This window comes from Rattus norvegicus, chromosome 1 (assembly GCF_021556685.1).
Source record: "Rattus norvegicus strain SHRSP/BbbUtx chromosome 1, alternate assembly SHRSP_T2T, whole genome shotgun sequence".
In the NCBI taxonomy this organism is placed as follows: domain Eukaryota; kingdom Metazoa; phylum Chordata; class Mammalia; order Rodentia; family Muridae; genus Rattus; species Rattus norvegicus.
The window spans coordinates 224,016,518-224,039,630 of NC_141534.1; positions in this window are offsets into that span (position 1 = coordinate 224,016,518).

A 23,113-nucleotide genomic window follows, 5' to 3' on the forward strand; every position below is an offset into this window, starting at 1 on the left:
AACAAACAAGCTGGAGTAAACATTTTAATATCAAATAAAATCAGTGTGCAACCAAAATTTATCAAAAAAGATGAAGAATTTATCAAAAGATGAAAAGATCAAAATTTATCAAAGGAAAAATCTACCAGGATGAACTCTCAATTCTGAACATCTATGCCCCATCTATGTATGCCATACATCTACGTATGTTAGAGCACACACATTCATTAAAAAAAAAAAAAAAAAACTTTGCTAAAGCTCAAAGTACACATTGAACCTCACACAATAGTAGTGGGAGACTTCAACACCCCACTCTCACCAATGGACAGATCATGAAAACAGAAACTAAACAGATACACAGTGAAACTAACAGAAGTTATGGACAAATGGATTTCATAGATATCTATAGAACATTTCATCCTAAAACAAAAGACTATATCTTCTTCTCAGCACCTCATGGTACCTTCTCCAAAATTGGGCACACAATCAGTTACAAAACAAGCCTCAACAGATACAAGAAGATTGAAATAATCCTATACATCATACCAGATCACTATAGACTAAGGTTGGCCTTCAATAACAACAAAACCAGCAGAAAGCCCACATACATATGAAAGCTGAACAACTCTCTACTAAATGATAATTTAGTCAAGAAAAAAATAAAGAAAGAAATTAAAGACTTTTTACAATTGTGATGGCTTGCATACACTTGGACCAGGGAGTGGCACTATTAGAAGGTGTGACCTTGTTGGAGAAAGTGTGTCACTCTGTGGGTGAGCTTGGAGACCCTCCTTCTAGCTGCCTGAGGATGTTCAGTCTGTTCATGGCTTCCTTCGGGTAAAGATGTAGAACTCAACTCCTCCTGTACCATGCCTGCCTGGATGCTATGATGCTACCATGCTCCCACCTTTAAGATAATGGACTGAACCTCTGAACCCTTAAGCCAGCACCAATTACATGTTGTCCTTTATAAAACTTACATTGGTCATGGTGTCTGTTCACAGCAAGAAGACCCTAACTAAGACAGAACTTGGTACCAGGGACTGGGGGATTGCTATGATAGGCCTGACAATGCTTTTGTTTGGAAGAATGTGGATTTGGGGACTTTGGATTTGTAAAGCAGTGGAATACTTTAAATGGTGATTAATGGGCTATCTTAGTAGGAATGCAGAAGACTTTGTTACTGAGAGTAATTTGAATTGTGCGAACCTGGCCTAAGACTGTTCAGTGAAGAAGAATTGCAGTATGTGGCCTAAAGACTGTTTTATGGTAGTTTTGGAAAAATGTGGCTGCCTTTTGCCATTGTCCAAAGAGTGTGCCTGAGGTTAAGGTGAAGAAATTTAGATTAATTACTTGACAAAGGAAGTCTCAGAAATGCCCATCATAGATTTTGTTCTCTGGTTAAGTCTCATGAAGAGCATTTAAATGAAAAGGGGAAGTTGAAAAAAGGAAAATACAAAATATATGGTTCGAGCATTAAAGGGACACCCAGAAATGAAATGGAGCTGAATCCTGTGTTCAAGAATATTAAATTGAATTAAGGGAGGAATGACCTTGGGGCAAGATCCCACCCAGCTAAGTTAACTCCAGGCAATTTAGTATAAACCTTTAATCCCAGGAGACAGGCATACAGATCTCTAAATTCAAGGTCAATCTACAGCAAGATCCAGGACAGCAAGCTTAGGCAGTGAAGAGAAAAAACAAAGCTAGTGATAATGTAATAGAACAAGGGAGCTATGTTCCAGCTCCTGAAAGCAGCAGAACTCAGCAGTTTCAGCCATGTGTCTTTCTGGCTTTATTTTCAAGAGGAGACAGAGACTACTGGGACAATTGATGCTGGTTAGCTGGAGCTGAGAAAGAGATCAGCATCACTGAGGTGAAATCTTCTGGGAAGTGTTTTTTAAGAGCTGTGTTCCAAAGATGCCAAGGTTATAATTCGTGCTGTGGCTGGACTTGATAATGTGTAAGAGTAACCCAAGTGGTACTGGTTTTGAAGACATGAAGAGGTTATGAAGAGCAGCTGAGGCTGGGCACTGTGAGAGGCCATGGAAGGCCACTGGTGAAAGTGCACCCTCAGTTGCAATTGATGGCCCAGGACTGAAGGGGTCAGGCAAAAAAGTTGAGGCTTGGCACCATGAAGAGAGCCTAGGAGAGGCTATTGGTGAAGCCTAGATGCAACTTAAAAACCCAGTGTATTGGAGATACTAGTACCACGGGATGATCACCAAGAATAACAACAACAGTATAGTGTGGATCAACCTGAAGCTAAACTGCTACAGAGGGCAGAGCTAAGAAGTGAAACAAGCCCTTTGGAGGATCATGTTTGGATCCCAGACAGTGAAACAAGCTGTAACATTGAAACTATTTTGGATCCCCAAAGATGTTAAAGATGCCAGAGTCATGGGCCATCTACTGAGGAAAGCTGCTAACAGGGAGTGGAACCAGCTCAGGAGAAAGAAATTGTTGTAGTCAACGAAGATGAAAAAGGAGTTGAAGATCTGAAGACCACTTTGACATCAGACATGGAGATGGCAGAGTTTGGAGTTTGCCCAGCTGGGTTGCCTGTCTTAATTCAGGGATTATAGTTAAGTGATTGGATAGATCTCAAAAGAGGCGTTGAATTTAGGACTTTTAACATTGTTGATACTGCTGTAGATTATCGGGACTTTGGAAGTTGAACTAAATGTATGTTTTTATTATGCTAAGTTTAGGTAAGACCTCCATAGACTCATGTGTTTAAACAAGCCTACGGAGGCCAGGGAGTGGAATGTGATGGTTTGCATATGCTTGGCCCAGGGACTGGCACTATTAGAAGATGTGGCCTTGTTGGAGGAAGTGTGTCACTGTGGCGATGGGCTTGGAGACCCTCCTCCTAGCTGCCTGAGGATGCTCAGTCTGTTCATGGCTTCCTGTAGGACTCAGCTCCTTCTGCACCATGCCTCCTTCAGCAAATTTTACTAGCATGTCTCACTATAATGGCACAACATACCCAAACTTATGGGACACAATGAAAGCAGTGTTAAGAGGAGAATTCATACCTCTGAGTGCCTCCTTAAAGAAACTGGAGAAAGCATACACTACCAGCTTAACAACACATCTGAAAGATCTGGAGCAAAAGGATACAAGTACACCCAAGAGGAGTAGATGGCAGGAAATAATCAAACTCAGGTCTGAAATCAACCACGTAGAAACAAAGAAAACTATACAAAGAATAAACAAAACTAGGAGCTGGTTCTCTGAGAAAATCAGTAAGATAGATAAACCCTTAACCAGATTAACCAGAGAGCACAGAAAGAATCTCCAAATTAACAAAACCAGAAATGAAAAGGGAGGTATAACAACAGAAACCAAAGAAATTCCAAAAAATTATGAGATCCTACTGCAAAAATCCTATACTCAATAAAATTGGAAAATCTTGGTGAAATGGATAATTTTCTAGACAGATACCAGGTACCAAAGTTAACTCTGGATCAAATAAACCATCTAAACAGTCCCATAACCTCTAAAGAAGTAAAAGCAACCATTAAAAGTTTCCAAACCAAAAAGAGCCCAGGACCAGATAGGTTTAGTGCAGAATTATATCAGACCTTCAAAGAAGACCTAATACCAATACTCTTCAAACTAGAACAAAATAGAAACAGAAGGAACACTACCCAATTCCTTCTATGAAGCCACAATTACATTTATACCTAAATCACAAAAGACCCAACAAAGAAAGAGAACTTCAGACCAATTTCCCTTATGAATATCAACACAAAAATACTCAATAAAATTCTCACAAACCAAATCCAAGAACACGTCAAAACAATTATCCATCATGATCATGTAGGCTTCGATCCCAGGGATGAAGGGATGATCTATATATGGAAATCCATCAACATAATCCACTACATAAACAAACTCAAAGGAAAAAAAAACCCATGACCATCTCGTTAGACACTGAGAAAGCATTTAACAAAATTCAACACCCCTTCATGGTAAAAATCTTGGAAAGATCAGGAATTCAAGGCCCATACCCAAACATAGTAAAAGCAATATACATCAAAGTAGTAGCCAACATCAAACTAAATGGAAACTTGAAGCTGTTTCACTGAAATCAGGGACTAGACAAAGCTGCCCACTCTCTCCCTCTCAATTCAGTATAGTCCTTGAAGTTCAAGCCACAGCAATTAGACAACAAAAGGAGGATTAACAGGAATCAAATTGGAAAAGAAGATGAAAATAACACTATTTGTAGATGATATACTAGAATTCTTAAGGGAGCACAAAACTTCCAACACAGGACAACTGATAAACAACTTCAGCAAAGTGGCTGGATATAAAATTTACTCAAACAAATCAGTAGGCTTCCTCTCTTTGAAGGATAAATGGGCTGTGAAAGAAATTAGGGAAATGACACCAGTCACAATAGTCACAAATAATATAAAATATCTTGGTGTGACTCTAAACAGGCAGTGAAAGATCTGTATTTTAAAAAAAGAAAGAAAAAAAAACCTCAATTCTCTGAATAAAGATATTGAAGAAGACTTCAGAAGATGGCAAGACCTCCCATGCTCATGAATCGCCAGAACTAATATAGTAAAAATGGCCCTCTTACCAAAAGAAATCTATAGATTCATTGCAATCCCTATCAAAATTCCAACTCAATTCTTTGCAGAGATAGAAAGAGCAATTCTCAAATTCATTTGGAACAACAACAACAACAACAACAACAACAACAACAACAAAAGGATATCAAAACTATTCTCAACAATAAAAGAAATTCTGGTAGAATTATCATCCCTATTCTCAAGCTCTACTACGAGCAATAGTGATTAAAAAAAAAAACCCTGCATAGTATTGGTACAGAGATAGATTGGTAGATCAATGGAATAGAATTGAAGACCCAGAAATGAACCCACATACCTATGGACCCTTGCTCTTTGACAAAGGAGCTAAAATCATCCAGTGGACAAAAGACAGGATGGATATTCAACAAATGGTATTGTTTAGCATGTAGAAGAATGGAAATTGACCCATTCTTATCTCCTTGTACAAAGCTCAATTCCAAGTGGATCAAAGATCTTCACATTAAACCATGTACACTGAACCCGTTAGAAGAGAAATTGGGAAAATGCCTCAAATAAGTGGCATGTGGGAAAATTTCCTAAACAGAACATCAATGGTCCAGATTCTAAGATCAACTATGGACAAATAATATCTCATAAAATTGAAAAACTTCTGTAAGGCAAAGGACACTGTTGTCAGGACAAAATGGCAACCTACAGATTGGGAAAAGATCCTACATCTATAGAAGGCTAATACCCAATATATACAAAGAATTCAAGAAGTTAGAGTCCAGAGAAACATATAACCCTACTAAAAATGGGGTACAGAGTTAACACAAAAATTCTCAAGTGAGAAATCTTGAATGGCCAAGAAGCACATAAAGAAATGTTCAACATACTTAGTCGTCAGGGAAATGCAAATCAAAACAACACTGAGATTCCACCTCACACCAGAAAGAATGGATATGATCAAAAACTCAGGTAACAGCAGATGTTTGAGACGATTTGGAGAAAGAGGTACGCTCCAACATTGCTGGTGGGATTGTAAGCTGGTACAACCACTCTGGAAATCAGTCTGGCAGTTTGTCAGAAAATTAGACAAACTACTACTACCTGAGGACCCAGCTATACCACTCCTGAGCATATACCCAAAAGATACTCCAACATATAACAAGAACACATGCTCCACAATGTTCATAGCAGCCTTATTTATAATAGCCAGAAGCTAGAAATAGCTTAGATATCCCTCAACAAAGTACTGGGTACAGAATATGTGGTACATTTACACAATGGACTACTACTCAGCTATTAAAAACAATAATTTCATGAAATTCTTAGGCAAATGGATGGAACAAGAAACTATCCTGATTGAGGTAAACCAGTCACATAAGTACACACATGGTATGTACTCACTAATAAGTAGATATTAGGAAAAAACTTGGAATACCCATGATACAACATACAGACCATGTGAAGCTCAAGAAGAAGGAAGACCAAAGTATGGATGCTTCAGTCTTACTTAAAAGGAGGAACAAAACAATCATGGGAAGGAGAGAGTAGGAAGGACTTTGGAGGGGTAAAAGAGGAAAAAGGGGGCTGTATCAGGTGTGGGAAAAGATGAGGAAGATGTACTGAGTCTGGAAATTGAACATAGTTGGGTAGCAATGGGAGGTGGGGAGTAGGGGTAGCCAACAGAAAGTCCCAAACACCAGGAGAGCAAGAAATCCCCAGGACCCAACTGGGATGACATTACCTGAAATATTCAACAAATGTGAGAAAGAACCTGTAGAAATCATATGGAGAGGTTAGGAATGGCCCTCATGGAGGAATGGGACCACCTACCCTTCTCAAAAAATTTAACCCAGAATGCTTCCTGCCTAAAGGAAATACAGGGACAGAGAATGGAGCAGAGACTGAAGGAAAGGCTCTCCAGAGATTACCTCACCTGGGGATTCATCCCATATGCAGCCACCAAACCCTGTTGCTGGTGCCAAAAAGTGCTTGCTTACAGGAGCCTGATATAGCTGTCTCCTGTGAGGCTCTGCCAGTACCTTACTGATAGAGATGCAGATGCTTGCAGCCAGCCATCAGATTGAGCACAGGCACCCGAAAGGAGGAGTTAAAGGAAGGACTGAAAGAGCTGAAGGGTTTGTAACACCTCATAGGAAGAACAACAATATCAACCAACCAGACCCCTCAGATCTCTCAGGGACTAAACCACCAGCCAAAGAAAACACATGGAGGGACCCATGGCTTCAGTTTTATATGTAGTAGAGGATGGCCTTATATGGCATCAATGAGAGGGGAGGCCCTTGGTCCTGTGAAGATTTGATGCCGTAACATATAAGAATGCCAGGATGGAGAGGCAGCAGTGGATGTGTTGGTGGGGAAGCATCTTAATAGAAGAAGGTGGGGTGGAGGGGAGACCGGGAAAGGTGATAACATTTGAAATGTAAATAAATTTTTAAAAAATTTTAAAAGAAGAGGAAATTACTATTCTAAACATATATGCACCAACCTCAGGTACACACAACTTCATAAAACCAAGAATATTAGATAGAAAGCCACAGATTAGTCACAACACAATGACAGTAAAACACTTCAGTTCCCCACTCTCACCAATAGACAACTGTCAAAACTGACAAAACAAGCAGACAAAAACTGAACAGAGAATCAACTGGAATTCATTAATGACTTCCTAAATCTAATGGATCAGAGACTAGAAATTATCCACCCAAACACTAAAGAATATACATTCTTCTCAGCAATCCATGGAACTTTCACCAAAACTAATCACATATTAGGACACAAAGCAGGGCTCAAAAAAGAAAGGGAAATTGAAAGGGTATACTGAAATCTGTCTGATCACAATAGGATATAGTTAAATATCAACACCAATAAAGACTAGAAAAAAATGTACATTCACAGAGACAAAACAACACACGACCAAATGATGATGAATGAGTCACTGAACACATCAAGAACTAAATGTTTTAAAACTGAATGGAAATAAAAACACAATAAACTAAAATCTATGGTGCATGATGAAGGCCATCCTAAGAAAGTTTATACCAGTAAATTCCTGCATACAAATAGCAGAGAGACAAGGTGTGGTGGCACATGCCTTTATTCTCAGCACTGAGGACACAGATAATGGTGGATCCCTGTGAGTTCAAGGTCATCCTAATTTACGTACTGAGTTCTAAACCTACACAGTCCAATACTGTATTAAAAAGAAAAGAACTGGGCTTGGGGATTTAGCTCAGTAGTAGAGCGCTTGCCTAGCAAGCGCAAGGCCCTGGGTTCGTTCCCCAGCTTTGAAAAAAAGAAAAGAAAAGAAAAGAAAAAAAAAGAACTATAAAAAGCAAATGCAGAGAACATGAATTAAATACAACTTGAATTGAAAGGTATACTTTCATGCCTTGAAAGAACAAGAACAAACTAAGCCCCAAAACACTAAATGAAGAAAATAATCAAAAACACGGTGTGAACAGGAGATGACTCAGCAGTTTCCTTCTCTTTCAGGACCCAAGTTTGGTTTCCTGCACCCACACTGGATGGCTCCTTATGACTTGTATCTCCACCTATGGAGAATCTTATACCTGCTTCAGGTCTCTGCAGGCATCCACACACACATGGTACATACTCACACAAACATGTATACAGACACAAAAATAGAAACAAAGTACAAGGCAGAAATTAATGAAACAGAAGTTTAAAAATGGAAACTAATAAAAGAGAAAATTGGCATTTTGAAATGATGAACATGCCTGACAAACTTAGCCAACTTAATGAAGAGAAACATAGAGAAGACACAAATTAATAAATCTGAGATTAAAAAAGGAGACCCTTATCTCTCATCTTTCACAAAACCCGACATTAAATAGATTCAACATAAAACCTAATGCTGCAAACTGTTAGAGGAAACAGTAGGGAATTCATACCAACTTACAGGCACAGGTAAGGAGTTTCTGAATAGAACTACAGTAACTCAGAATGGAAGACCAACAATCAATAAATAGGATCTCATGACACTCAAAACTTCTGTATGGGAAAGGAAACTGTCAGTCAAGTAAAGAGGCAGCCCAAAGAATGGAAGAAAATCCTTGTCAACTATCCATTCCCCAGAGGATTAGTGTCTAGAATATACAAAGGCCTCAAAAACCTAAACATCAAGAAAACAAATGATCCAATTAAAAATGGGCTATGGAAATGGACAAAAGGTTCTCAAAAGAAGAAATACAAATGGCTAGAAAATACTTTGAGAAGGGTTCAATAACCTTAGTCAACAGGGAACTCCAGATTAAAGATTCTATTTTATTCCAGCCAGAATGGCCAAGATCAGGAATACAAAAGACAACAAATAAAGGCTTGGATGTGGGAGAACAGATGGCGGTGGGGCAGGGAAAGGCTTATACACTGTTGGTGGAGGTAGAAACCATAGAATCTACTTGTTTTAGTTGTTTTGCTATTGCTGTGATAAACACCATGACTAAAAGCAACTTGGGGGAAAAGGTTTGATTTGGTTTATCCCTGAGGGAAGCCAGAGTGGGAACTTGAGCAGGAAGTGGGAGGCAGGAACTGATCATGGAGGAATGATGTTTACTGACTTGTTCTCCATGGCTTGCTCATCCTGCTTTGTTACATATACAAGGACAACTACACAGTGCTGATCCCAGAAGATGTGGATTATTTAGTGAAACTCCCAGTACCAGACATGGTCGGGGGTTCCCAAGATCTCTAAAATGAAACAGGCTAGGGACATTGTTATTGGCTGTTCAACATAACCAGATACTAAGACCGTATCACTGAAGACACCACACTATCAGGTTGAAAGATATAGCAAAATCAATCTTGACCTAACCAGAAAACTTGCTCCTTGCTTGCTAGCTTTCATAATGCAGAAGGTAATTTCAGGCTATTGGTGGAGAAAAAGTAGTAATGGTCTTATTCAATGAAGGATCGGATATGCTACAATACCAAGTTTTCCTGTAAGATATGCACATTAATATAATAGTGGCATATCTGTTATGCAGGTTAATAAACTGTTTTGCTATTATATTTGAGGCCTGCTGCAGTAGAGGGAATCATTATCTGGTACTTTACATATGATCGAAAGTGCATACTTGGAAAGTTAAATGCCCTAAGGAGGAACCCAGTACAGTTATTGTGCTAAATAGTTCTGCTGTCATACTGCCTTTTAAATGTCAATATTTATAACCATAGATCTGCGCTGTTTTCAACCTCTGTCAGGGAAGATCCTTTATTGCAGTGTGCGGTGGTCACTGCAAAGACTAATAACTTGTCAAAGTGCTGTGAGCAAGTGACTGTGAATGTTCTGCCTTAGTTGACCTCCTAGATCATTTCTCTCATTAAGGCTCAGACAATACCACCATGGAAGAGCAGGCAGAAAGAATGTTAGAGCCAGTGGATGGTAAGGACATTTTGTCTTCTGCATGGTGTGATACTCTGTCTTCTAGACAAGACATGACTCTTGTAATCATGGCTGCACAGTTGCTGTGGTTCCCTGTATAAGACCCAAATAAAATCAAGCCAGTGCACATTCAAGCATGGTCTGAAAAGGGGCTCATGGGGCTCTACCCATAGAGGTAGAGCTGTTGGCAGCAGGTGGCTGCTGATGGAGTAGGAGTCATTTGGGGGTCATATGGCCACTTCTAGGTTATTTATAGCCCCATGCCAATATGCATATTGCCAGCAATATTTGGAATTAATAGGATACACTCATGCACATGCATGCAACTACATATATATACACATACACATAAACATACCCTTACATACACACACACACACAGGACACACAGAAAGGAACAGGAGATTTTAAAGAGAATGCATTGGAGAGGAATTTGAAAGGAGTTGGAATGAGTAAATGAGGAAAGGATATGATGAAAGTATATTCTATACACATCTTAAGTTATTAAGCAAGAAAAGCATTTTAAAATCATTACTTGCTATTAGAATAATCATATAACAGATTTATCTGCATAGCAAAGCTGATTTTCACTCTTGTTTAAAAATTATAAAGGATGATTTTAATTGATAACCACTACTATACATACATACACACAGACACACATCCTGGGAAACATTTTATCCCATAAGCTCATAAAACATATAGTTGGTCCATATTAAAAGCTCAAGGACAACAATTCAACCTCAAAGAAAAAAACATAAACTTCTTAGGTGGATAGAAACCATTACTCCAGTATTTTTTCTTCTCTCCCTTTCAGTGGCTCACTATGGGAAATGGAGGCTGCTCACAAAACTCCAAATATGTCCAGCCCAAGAATTATTGACTAAGTTGGAACTAGAGAGGGTGAAGCATTTATAAATGGCTCACCTACTCTCCATAATCACCCTACACTCATCATTCCTGAAAATGGACCATATAAAGATGTAATTTGTGATACCTCCCACAATTTATATGAGTTCAGACTTGTAACTTCCAGTTTGGGTCATTTTTACAAAATACTCAGGACGGCAATTTGTGGGACTCAAAATAGTAAGAAAATTTACAAAGCTCAGGAAGTTTATGAAACTTACAGAACTCAACAGTGCTTATCCCCGAAGGCAATATAAGTAGTAAACAATTGTTAGGGGAGAGCACACTGCCTGGTAGAGTAGACTGGCAGGAAATCTCCAGGAGTTCACTTTTTGAGGATCATCACATATGCTGGGATGGGTTTGAAAAGGCTGCTGTTGACTTTCAGTCATTTATGCTCTTGTATGTAACCCTAATAAACATATTGATTTACCAACAAGAGTTAGGCAAGAAAATAAGGCTATGAGAGCAAAAATTAGAAGCCATGACCACAATAAGAGGATGTAGAACACACTGACTTTCTAGTAATAATGAGAGGGTGGGAGATAGCAGCCTGACAGCTGACATATCACATCTACACTGGACATGTGTCATAACTGCATTCATCTCTCAGGTCTGAGAAATTGCAGAATGACCTTGAACTGGCAATAGAACAGGAAGAGAGCCTCTAGCAGAAGCAGCTTCTGTATCAGGAGCCACTTGCTGAGCCCCATGCCCCGAAACCACAAAATTTCCTGAATGGTTTTTCTTTCTCACATTGCATTTATTTAGTATCAACAGGCTCTAAAATTGCATATCCAGTGAGCAAGCCAGACTGTTACTAGGTTTGATTTCCTTTCCTTCTCTGACAACACCTGAGAGAATTGCTTTTAGCATAATTTTCTCTTTGTGTTTTGGTTTGGATTTTACTTTTAATTGTTTTGGATTTGATTTTGTATGGGGATGTTATATGATTTTATTAATGTTCATCAAAATTTGTTAAGACTACTATTCAGCATTTAGTAGCTGCCTTTTAAAGCTTGTTTTAAAATGTATTTTTTATGAAAGAAAACTAGATTCATTACTCTTCACTTTTCAGACTATCTTCTCTTTGAAGCTATGCCCCACTTCTGTAAACCCAGAACCCACATACAGAGATGCGGTCTATGTAATTCCTAAGCAGCATGGGCCACATACTGATTTCCCAGACAGCCAAAGATACGTACTAGAATCATGTGTATTTGTGTTTATAGTGAGATTTATTCCATGGATACATACTTTAGGATGCGATCAGTAACGTACTGTATCATTCTACCATACATCTTGCTACCCCTAATACATAATATTCTATAACATACAATCCTTATTTGTCCTATGGAAAATTATTGAGTAATACACCCTGGAGAATATAAAATTACAAGATCATTATCCTCCTCTTATACATTAATATCCACTTATGAGTGAGTACATACCATGTTTATCTTTCTTTTTTAAAGATTTGTTTATTTTTATTTATGAGTACCCTGCATCTTCAGACCCACACCAGAAGAGTGCATGGGATCCTATTACAGATTGTTCTAACAGGGGAATTGAACTCAGGACCTCTGGAAGAGTAGTTTGTGCTCTTAACTGCTGAGCCATCTCTCCAGCCCCATGTTTATGTTTCTGAGTCTGGAGTAGCTTGCTCAGGATGACTTTTTTTTTCAAGTTCCATTCATTTAACTGAAATTTTCATGATGTCATTGTTTTTATCAGCTGAGTAATCCCATTTGTGTAAATGTAACTTATTGTCTTTATACATTTTCTGTTCAGGGACTTATAGATTGTTTCCAGCTGAAGCCTTTGAGAGACAAAAATAAAATTTCAGATGACCCAGAGAAGTAGATTAGAACCAAACACAACTGGAAAAAAAAGTCAATGAAATGATGTATAGTGATATTCTCCTGTACTTTTTTTTTTTTTGGTTCTTTTTTTCGGAGCTGGGGACCGAACCCAGGGCCTTGCGCTTCCTAGGTAAGCGCTCTACCACTGAGCTAAATCCCCAGCCCCCTCTTCTGTACTTTTGATTGGTACCTAATCCAATTGTAATTATTGATGCTCACCTGGCAACTGATGGACTCAAATGCCGAGACACACAGCCAAACATTAGGCAGAGTTCATGGAATCCTACTGCAGAGGAGGAGGAAGGATTGTAGGAGACAGATGTGTCAAGGACAGGACAAGAAACCCCACAGAATCAACAAACCTGGGCTCATACTGGTTCACTGGGACTACACTAAAAGTCAGGACATCTGCATGGGGTCACACATAGGCCCTCTGCTTACATGTTATAATTGTGTAGTTTTGGTTTCTGTGTGTCTCCTAATAGCGGAAACAGGTACGGTTCCTGATGCTTTTGTGTATCCTTGACTTACCACTGGTTTTCTTGCCCAGGCTCAATATAAAGACATCTGCCTAATGACATTGCAACTTGATTGATAGCTCTGGAAGGCCTGGCCTTTTCTAAAAACATAATAGAGGAATGAATGGGGAGGTTGGAGGTTTGTGGAGTTGGGAAGATAAGGAGATGGGATGTAATATGAGAGAATATAGTAAAAACAAGTCAGCATCTAAGGATACATTAGTGATCTGTGTGATGGTAGCCTCTGTGTAAAAACTTGGCAGCAAAGGAAGTATTTCTTTTCACCCTGCTCTTTTGTGGCTTTCTGCACTGGATCATTTTGAAGGTCTGTTAGTTAGATTTTTAAGTCAATACTGGATGATAAAGAAATAAAGTTTTCTGGGAGTAGGTGGGTAGGAGTGGGAGCATCCTCATAGAAGGAGGGGGAGGGGGCATATGGGACAGGGGACAAAGGGTATAACATTTGAAATGTAAATACATAAAATATCCAAGAAAAATAAAATTTAAAAAGAATTTTAAAATATAGTTAAAAGTATTATGTTGTTCACATTCTAGGTAGCTCTGGATCAAAGCCAGATGTGGTAATTATTGTCCTATAGAATAAATGAAGTATGTGCTATTCAATTAAAAAAAAAGAAATACAGTTATCTTGGATCTTATTTTTCTAGAAACTTCTTGATGGGGCTATTGAGCTGGCTCTTCTGGAAAATGTGTATTGCCAAGTCAGAGGCAAAAGAAGAGAACCACATCTTACACGCTGTCCTCTGACTTCCCAATGGAACCTTGACAAATGTGTGTCCAAGTATGTGTGCACACACAGACAAACATAATAAATTATAGAAATAACGCATGTAAAGCAAAAACTTTCTGATTGGAGATAATCACACTAGAACTCCATCTCCCAATAGAACCTTTAAGTGAATGGCAGTTCATTTCTTAATCTGATTGGTCATCTCATTACGGAATCAGGAAACAACGTCATCTAAAGCTACCCACTTCCCTCCAAGCACTCACAGCAACGCCTAGAAAGCAGGAAGACACAGTCACCTTCAAACCTCCAAGAAATCTTTGGAAACTCCTAGAAACACTTTCCAGGTCATATCTTTAGTCTGAGAACCTTAAATTAAAAAAAAAAACTTCTAAATTTTAAATTTGAAAATCTGTTTATGTTATTATTCTTATCAATTTGAGGGACTCAATTTGCATAGATCCCCTCTCCTCACCTACCTCTGACAGTAGAGTTCTAAACAAACTGGCAGAGGAGGGGCTGCTTGCATTGCAGGCACCCCTGACAAAGGGTGGTACTAGTTTTCTCTCAGCATTGCTGTTAAGGGATACAATTTTAAATGCTGTTCTTTATTTGGCTCTGGCTCCTGTTACAGGCAGGTTGTTTCTCCCACACCTCCTTGAGAGCTTACCAAATATTTGAGCACCAGGAAACCCTCAATTCTCCTCTCAAAAATAAACCAGAAGTGTTTCTTTTCATGTAACTTTTTAGACAAAAAGAATACTTCTTTAGCGTGACTTTCCGATTCTGTAATAAAAAGATTTTAGGTAAATTAGCTGGTAAATTACTGCTATTATATTCATAAAGGCTGCTAAAAATAAACAGTTTGTAGAACAAAAATATTCATGTATATACATTTTTTCTTCCCCAAATGTTTCAGAAATTTGGCCTAGAATAGATGTCTATTTCCTTTAAATTGTAACAGAATTAAAACACCAAGAATGACTAATGTATCCGTAAGCCTTTAATAACACTGAAATTTACATAAACTAAGCTTTCCAAGTACTTAAAATGATAAACATCCAAAGATAATCTAAGCCACATCTGTCCTGTTTCTCCTACGAATCTTGGTCCATGAGTAAGCACTACCCAGTGCCAAGCTACAAAACGGCTTTCTTTTTACTCTTAAATATGTTTGTTGAGCAAATGTGCACCTCCCTCCAGCAGCTAGTGGAGGGCCCCAGCTCAGCTCAGTTGCCACTAGAGCGGGAGGAGTTATTTAAACACGAGAAATAGAGCACTTGCAAATGACAAATCTTTGTCCGTGTTTTCAAGCATGGAGGCAAACATTGGCAGCAAACACCAGCAGCAATGAAAAGAATCACTTGGAATTTACTTTATTTTCCCCTTATTTAGAATCAGTAAGGCAGTGATTGGTGCAGTCACACAGAGACAGCTACCGCAGGGCCCTGCCTCCTGCTGGCAAATGCAGCCCATCTGCCCCTCTGAAAGTTCGCAGAGGATACTCTACGCTGCCCACCAGAGGGACAGAGACAGAGATACACAGAGAGAAAGAGAGGCACAGAAAAAGAGACAAAGACAGAGAGACAGGCAAACACACAGAGAGAGAAAAATAGAGGAGGCCTGGGGGAGGGGATTGGCCTATGCTTTTTCTTCCCAAAACATCGCCAGTTCTCTGCTGCCTCTTCACACACACACACACACACACACACACACACACACACACACACACACACAGAACACACACAGAACACACACACAGAACACACACACAGAACACACACAGAACACACACACAGAACACACACAGAACACACACAGAACACACACAGAACACACACACACACACACACACACACATACGAAGTGTGTGGGAGGATGGATTGCCTTATACTTTCTGTCAATGTTTGCTAATTCAGAGATTTAAGAAACGTCAATGTCTTTTCAAAGAGCAGGGTTTTGCTTGTTTTATTTCCAGCAATGGTACACCTTTTGTTTACTGAGTAAAACCATAAATTGCATGTTATATAACACTCTCCTGTTATTTTTTTAAATAACATTCAATCTTCTGTTAATGGCCCCTTGGAATTATTAAAAGTACCTCTTATTTGAACACCACTTTATGTTACATGCAGACAATTCTATCTCTACTAACAATGTAATCTAGTCTGTCTCTCCTAACAGGCCCCCACAGGGGGCATAAAGACAAATACCCAATGATTACTCTGAAAACTCAGCGCTGGTGTTTATTCACTCCAGCAAACTGCCCTCCTTGCAGTTTCATTTGGTGCTTGTTTCCTGTGCACCCTCTCCAACTGTTTCATGCGAGAAAGAAATCTTAGACCAGAATATGGTGGATTTCTGTGTAAGAATATATCTCAAATATTAATGGCTTGGTGTTTCAGCACAACAGGAATGCACATTAGAAGCCACAATGCCTGGAAATGTCATTAATAGCTTTGTAAAATATTGTCTTGTCCTCGAGAGATCAGCAACCTCCGCATTCTGTTTGTTTTCTTTATAAACAGCAATGTGGTGTGGGTCTGAATGGCTGTTTCAGAAGACTGAAAGCTGCGGGGAGGAAGGCTGCTCAGGGTCAATTGGATCATGTGTGATCAGTGAACACGTGTGTGACTATTAGTACTTTAGGGCTTTTCCTGCGGTGTAAGATTTGCTTCCCTTACCTTGCTTTGCCCTGCAGAGAAGGGGTCCTTTAATGAAATGGAGATCTGTCCTGCCCCTTCGCAGCTGCTTTTCCATTCGGTGTGCAGTCATCTGTGCATTTAATACTAACATTGCTTCAGGATTTCCTGAGCAGATAAGGAGGAGCTGGTGTTCAGTGCAGAGCAAGAGAACCTGCATGCAGGTAGCCCAGCGAATTTAGCTTAGTGAATAATTACCATGATGAGTATAATTAATAATTATCTTGTGCCAGTGGAGAATCGTACTAATTGGTAATCTCTTCTCTTAAAAGTCCTAATATTTTATTTCTGCTTCTTGCTAACTATCAAGTGGAATCCTAATGGAAACGTGGGTGACTGGTATTGTAATAATTATTACTGTAATCACATTCAGCAGCTAACCTCTAATTAAAATAAATCAGATGATGTAGAGAATTGGCTACGCACAGTTGTGTTTCCAATAATATATCTTATTGGAAAAAAATTATTTTCTCCTACAGAAAGCCTTTGAAGATCAGATTAAAAAAAACTATATGGCTATATTGCATTCCCAAGATGTTTTCTGTGGCAATACGTAGGTTAATTGTATATTCATCAGGTGATGGAGTTTCAGGATAAACATGTGTTAGCATGTAATAAGTGCCACCATTTTAATGGAATTACAATATTCTTCTTTTGCAATTATGTGCAGGTCGGCCTTGGATGTTCAGCGGTTAATGAATGTATGCATGCAAACCTGGACTTTCTTGCTGAGCTCTTAAAAGCAATAAGAGAAATATATCCAAATGGTATTTAAAACACTGAGTTGTATGACTAGGGGATTTTCATTGTTTTCTTTATATTTCTGAGAATTTTCAAACTCATATTCATAATAAGTAAATATTTTATATGCATGTATTTGAGTATATATGACTATGCATGCATGCATATATGTGTGTTTACATATATATATGTATAAATGTATATACATAGATATGATCCAAAATATTTATTCAAATTATCTTTGATGATGAGTGATCATCACACATCATCAAGTAAAGGCACAAAAGCTGGCAATAGCTGCATATATGTCTACCTTCGTGTAGATAGAAAAGAAGACAGAGTAATTTTCCAAAATGACAAAATTGAGTAATAGTTCGTACTATTGTCTGATCTTACATCACCCTAATGCATAGCCCAGTTTTATTCATTTGGTCAGAAAGTATTTTCTGGAAATGTGCTGAGGAACATTTAATCACTGTGGACCTTACAGTCCATTACAGTTATTCAGTTCTACTCTCCTAAAGCATTGGTAACAATACATAAAAGAATGTGTGAGTGTGTCTTTGCTCATTAAAACGAATGCAACCAATAGGCTATAGCTTGCCAACCTCTGATGTATTAAAACCTGTGTGAGTATTTCATGTATAGCAAATGCTATTCTGACTGTAAGGATAAAAGTCAATAAGAAATAATACTTCACCTTCTTTCAGACTACTAAATGATTGCATAATATATTTACAGTGATACGCTAAGGGATACAATGGGCAATTAGTTCAATTTTCCTTGACTTGATTAGGTTCAGAGTTTTAAGAGTTAGACTTATATAAGTGGCAGTTATTATAAATTAATTCATGTATGGATTGTCAAGATACATAGAAGGTGTGAGTAGGAGTTAAGCAGTGAATACAAACTGTTGACTAATTTTTCTTTATCAAGATGGCACCATTTTAAGATGTTCAGCAACAGTTCTATTGACAGGCAAGGAGCTGTGAAAAGGTAGGGCATGGCTATGACTAATTAATGTCCAGAAAGAACACTGATATATAAGTAAAAGTTAATGGAAAATTCTTTTGGACTAGAGTGTGGGGCCCCAGCTTCTAAATTAAAGACTAGATTTTTGTCGGTGGTCACCAATACAGAGAATATGGAGCTTTGCAGAACATCAGAAAGCATCAAATGCCATGACGGCATCTGATAACAGAAATGAGTATGGGAACAATACAGAGAATTGGCTGGGGAAGGAAGGCTTTAGAGGACAAGTCAAGACTACAGCTCTGAGTGAGATAAAACATTTTAAGATAGAATGAGGACCCGAGTTAGCCTGCTGTTCAGGGTTTCTCTAACCCTGAGAATGAGAGCTTCAAGAGGATTCTTCTAAACCTTGTGATCTAAAGTGTTAAAACATCATGGCCTAAAAGAACTCTTCTTACTGAGTAAGCTTACCGCCCAGGTTTCTATATACAGCTGATTGAAAATTAACTCAAGTAATTGTCCTTGGAATGAAGAAAGGCAATGAGACTGAGGATGAATTCAGTTTTATCTGCAATATTTTGTGATTTCTTATTTTAAAATGATTTGAATAAAATGTCAAAATTAGTAGATCTGCAAAGGTTTATTTATGATTTGATCACAGTCAGATTTCTTGGAGGCAAGGAATAAATTTTAAAGTAGTTACATTTTGAGAGCATACAGTTTATTTCAAGCCAACTTTCTGTCACTTATTCTCTAAATTTGTGTTTATTTGACTTGTGGCACTATATAGGCAATTTTTAGAGGATAGGCATATTTACTTAATATACAACATTTTAAAATTGAGCATTGTTATTCAATTTAAGGTTCAGTATAAGAAACTTTTATGGTCGAATTTTGCCAAGTAGTATTACTGTACAACACTTGATGAAAACCAAAACAAACAAACAGAAGCAAAAACAAAAAACAAACCAAGGCCATGAATTTGAAAGAGAAGATGGAGGGCTATTTGAAGGATTTGGAGAAAAAAAATAAAAGGGAGGAATATTGTAATTATATTATAATCTCAAAACTAAAAGTAAATGTAAAAAAATAATAATAATACGGGACAGTGCTTCGAGGCCAATGAGGAATGATTTCGCTCACTCAGAAAGTGGAGAGATGTCTCTGTCCAAATCCTGGAGGGTTGTGTGAATTATGAGCACAGGCAAAATGGCCCATGTGAATAGTAATCAAAACGCAAAGAAACTTCTCACCATAACAATGCCATCTGGGAAAACAGAGAGCGGACCCTCAAGTGGATTGAGTCCTGTACATCTGTTCTCCCCTTTGCCTGACATCTCATGGAGGCCGCTCTTTGTTTCTTCCCTTGGAGATCATGCAGGAATCAACTGCCAAGCATGCCTTACACCTCCATGCCATCTAATTATAGCCTGCAACACTCCAGAGTGCTGACAGTGCTGAGCTATTGACTCTTGACACTCTCTAAAGCTCTTAATTATCTTTTCACATAAGCCCCTTTCAGACCTGTCAACTTCTTTGTATTGTTTATGAAGGGAAAGGAAAAAAAAGCATACGAAGATTTCAGGACTGTGCAGTCAGAGCAAGCTTGCAGTTACCTCTGAGAGCATGGCTGTCTGTGTTCATACATAAACAGGCAAGGGTACGCAACACAGACACTGGGACTATTTTGCAGTAGGAATTAGTTAACTTAGGTGCAATGAAATAAAGCTAAATTTTAATCAACATGGCTCTGAAGTCATTGTTAATCTTTTCTTGATTTAAATGTGTATCACACATATATGCACACTCTAGTGTATGATACATATATATGTGCACACACTAAACGTGTAAACAATGATTAAAATAGCTTCTAGAAATTTGTTCAAACCTGTTTTTAAATTCTTTTAAATGAATTTCCCATCATTGTTGTATGTTTATACATGATGTGTATGTATGAGCATTTGTGTGGGGATGAGAGGACAACTCTGTATAGTCATTTCTCTCCTTCTGCCTTTACCTGGGTTCCAGAAATTGAACAAGTTCATCAAGCTTGCCCACTGAGCCATCCCCCTGCTGGCAAACCTCAGTTTTGAACCCATTATGAGATTAGGCAAGTTAAAAGAATTTTCTTTTGCTGGTATAAGTAGTTAAATGGACCTCTCACACCTTCTACCTTGTCAGGCCTTTAATTTTAGTTTCAGCCTTTTCCTCCTTTATTCATTTATGCATCTTCACCCTGTTGAAAAACACAAGCAAATAGAATCAAATCTGATACCAAAATGTACAGCACACATAATTAAACCACTCTTATCAAACAGTGAAATTCAGCAAATGTTCAGGAACGCACATACCAAATGCTAAGGCATAGAAGTAGAGTGAGAACAGAAAAGAAAAATCAGTCAATAATCAAAGCAACATTCAGCATTTAAAACTCAAGGTTGTGCTTTGTTGAATTGTAGGATAGATTTAATTCAGATTGCGGTTTTAATTTCATTTACCAGAGATGCCGTTAAAAAAAAAAAAAAACAGAGCAAGAAGCTTTATCTAAATTAAATTAACAGCGATAATGATAGATCCAAAAATAAAATCCAGGTCCCTTTGATGGCCAAAGCAAGGAATTCTACATGATAACAGCACTAAATAAAGTAAGGGGTGCCACGCAGATGGAGGTCAGGGTGGAGCTCAGTGCCTCACTGTGTGCTACTGAACACACCATCGTTGTCCCAGGGCATTAGGTTCTAGCCAGTAGGATTAGTAGGATTGCATATAGCTCATAAGCTTGCCGTAAAGTCCAAATGTGGAAATCCATGCAAAGCGTATACAGCACTGGTGTCTGCAGTTTTGAGCCTTAACTTCTTTTACCCAAATCTTACTAGGATAAAAAAGACACAGAAGTATACATGAAAGAAATTTGCAATGGAATAGAATTTTAAAAAGACATAGAATTTACAATGAAGTGACCAAACTACCAAATGTATCAAATCCAATCTTATAATTGTATCAGCAATTGGTTCAGAGTAAAGATTAGTCCCATCACCACAATAATAACTATAGTTACTCTTATTATACTATAATATAAATCAAGGGACTGGATAGCTGAGAACCTGGATTCCATTCCCAGAACCGACATGGTTGCTCATAACCATGGAGCTCCAGCCACTGGGGACCTAACACCATATTCTGGCTTCTACAGGTACTGTACTGCAGTGAATAAATAAATATACAGGCAGCCAAAATACTAACCATATATAGAGATATATATGGTTAAGAGTCAAATCACTATCATTCTAAGAACGTATGCAAAATTTTAAGGTTGTTGTAGTTACTTCCTTATGAAAATTGCTTATCTTTTATAAAAAGGAGCAAGACATCAGGCACATTCTAGTACTGTTGGGTCCAGATGGTCCAGTTCCTTATTCTAGCACAAACCCTAACTTATATATGGCCCGGTGACTAAAACACTTTAGGCACAATATAAAACCTAGAAGGAATGTTCTCCATGTCAAAATTATTCCAAAAAGGACATGGCAGAGCAGAAGGAAGAGCTCAGAAAAGGGTCAAAGGCACTCTTCGTTCAAGCTCCACTTGCAATACTATTCTCTCTCAGCCATCCTAACAAAATATAAAGAGCTGTGTGAAAAAACAAAAATTGTACACTCTTGAAGTGAGCCCAGAGTCTTATGTCCCTGTCTGCTATGACTCCTTCCCAGGTTGCTGTGATGCCTATGGTTGCACTGGCTATGGCATACAATCACTTCTTCACAATTCTCCAGCAGTTGCACCTCCAACAAACTGCTTTTCATGATGCTGACTAAACTGGATTTATGGGGAGTATGGTATAAAAAAGTCTATGAGAATATAAATCATACATAGAAAAACTGGGAAGCCCAGTTGCATACAGTTAATGATTCATTCAGGGAGTGGTAGATTTTTAGCTCGTCATTTCACTAATAAAATGTATTAACATTTTATCTCAAATGTTACAGAATTTAGAAATTTTTCTTCTTTTTAAAAAAATATTTATTTGTATTTCATATGCATTGGTGTTTTGCCTGCATTTGGCTCTGGATTCCTGCAAAAGTGGAGTTACAGACACTGTTGAGCTGTAATGTGAGGGCTCGAAATTGAACCCAAGTCCTCTGGAAAAGCAAATAGCGCTCTTAACTGCTGCAGAGTCATCTTTCTAGCCTGGAGAATGTGTTTTCTTACTAATAGTGTGAATGTTTTGAGAACAGTCTGGACATATCTGTCTTACTCACAATATAACTAACACATTGCACAACTAACAGAATGCATTAGGGAATGGTATAAACAAAAAGGACATGGGGATAATTTGGTTTAATTTTACTTGTTGATAGAACTTATTTTAATGTAAGTCAAAACTTATTAAGATGTATGTATTGAACTTATGCATTTCACTTTGTTACCATGAAAGTTCATTAGAATTTTTTTTATTTTAAAAACCATTCAAACTGATTTTATTTGTGACCTACTGTTTTTCCTGAATTTAGTGAGCAACTTGTTTGTTCAATTCATTTACCAATCAGCTCAAGTCCAAGTGGATCAAGGACCTCCACATAAAACTAGATATGATGAATCTAACAGAAGAGAAAGTGGCACAATGGAAAAGTTCCGGAACAGAACACCAAAGGCTTATGTTTTTAGATCAAAAATTGACAAATGGGACCTCATACAATTGAA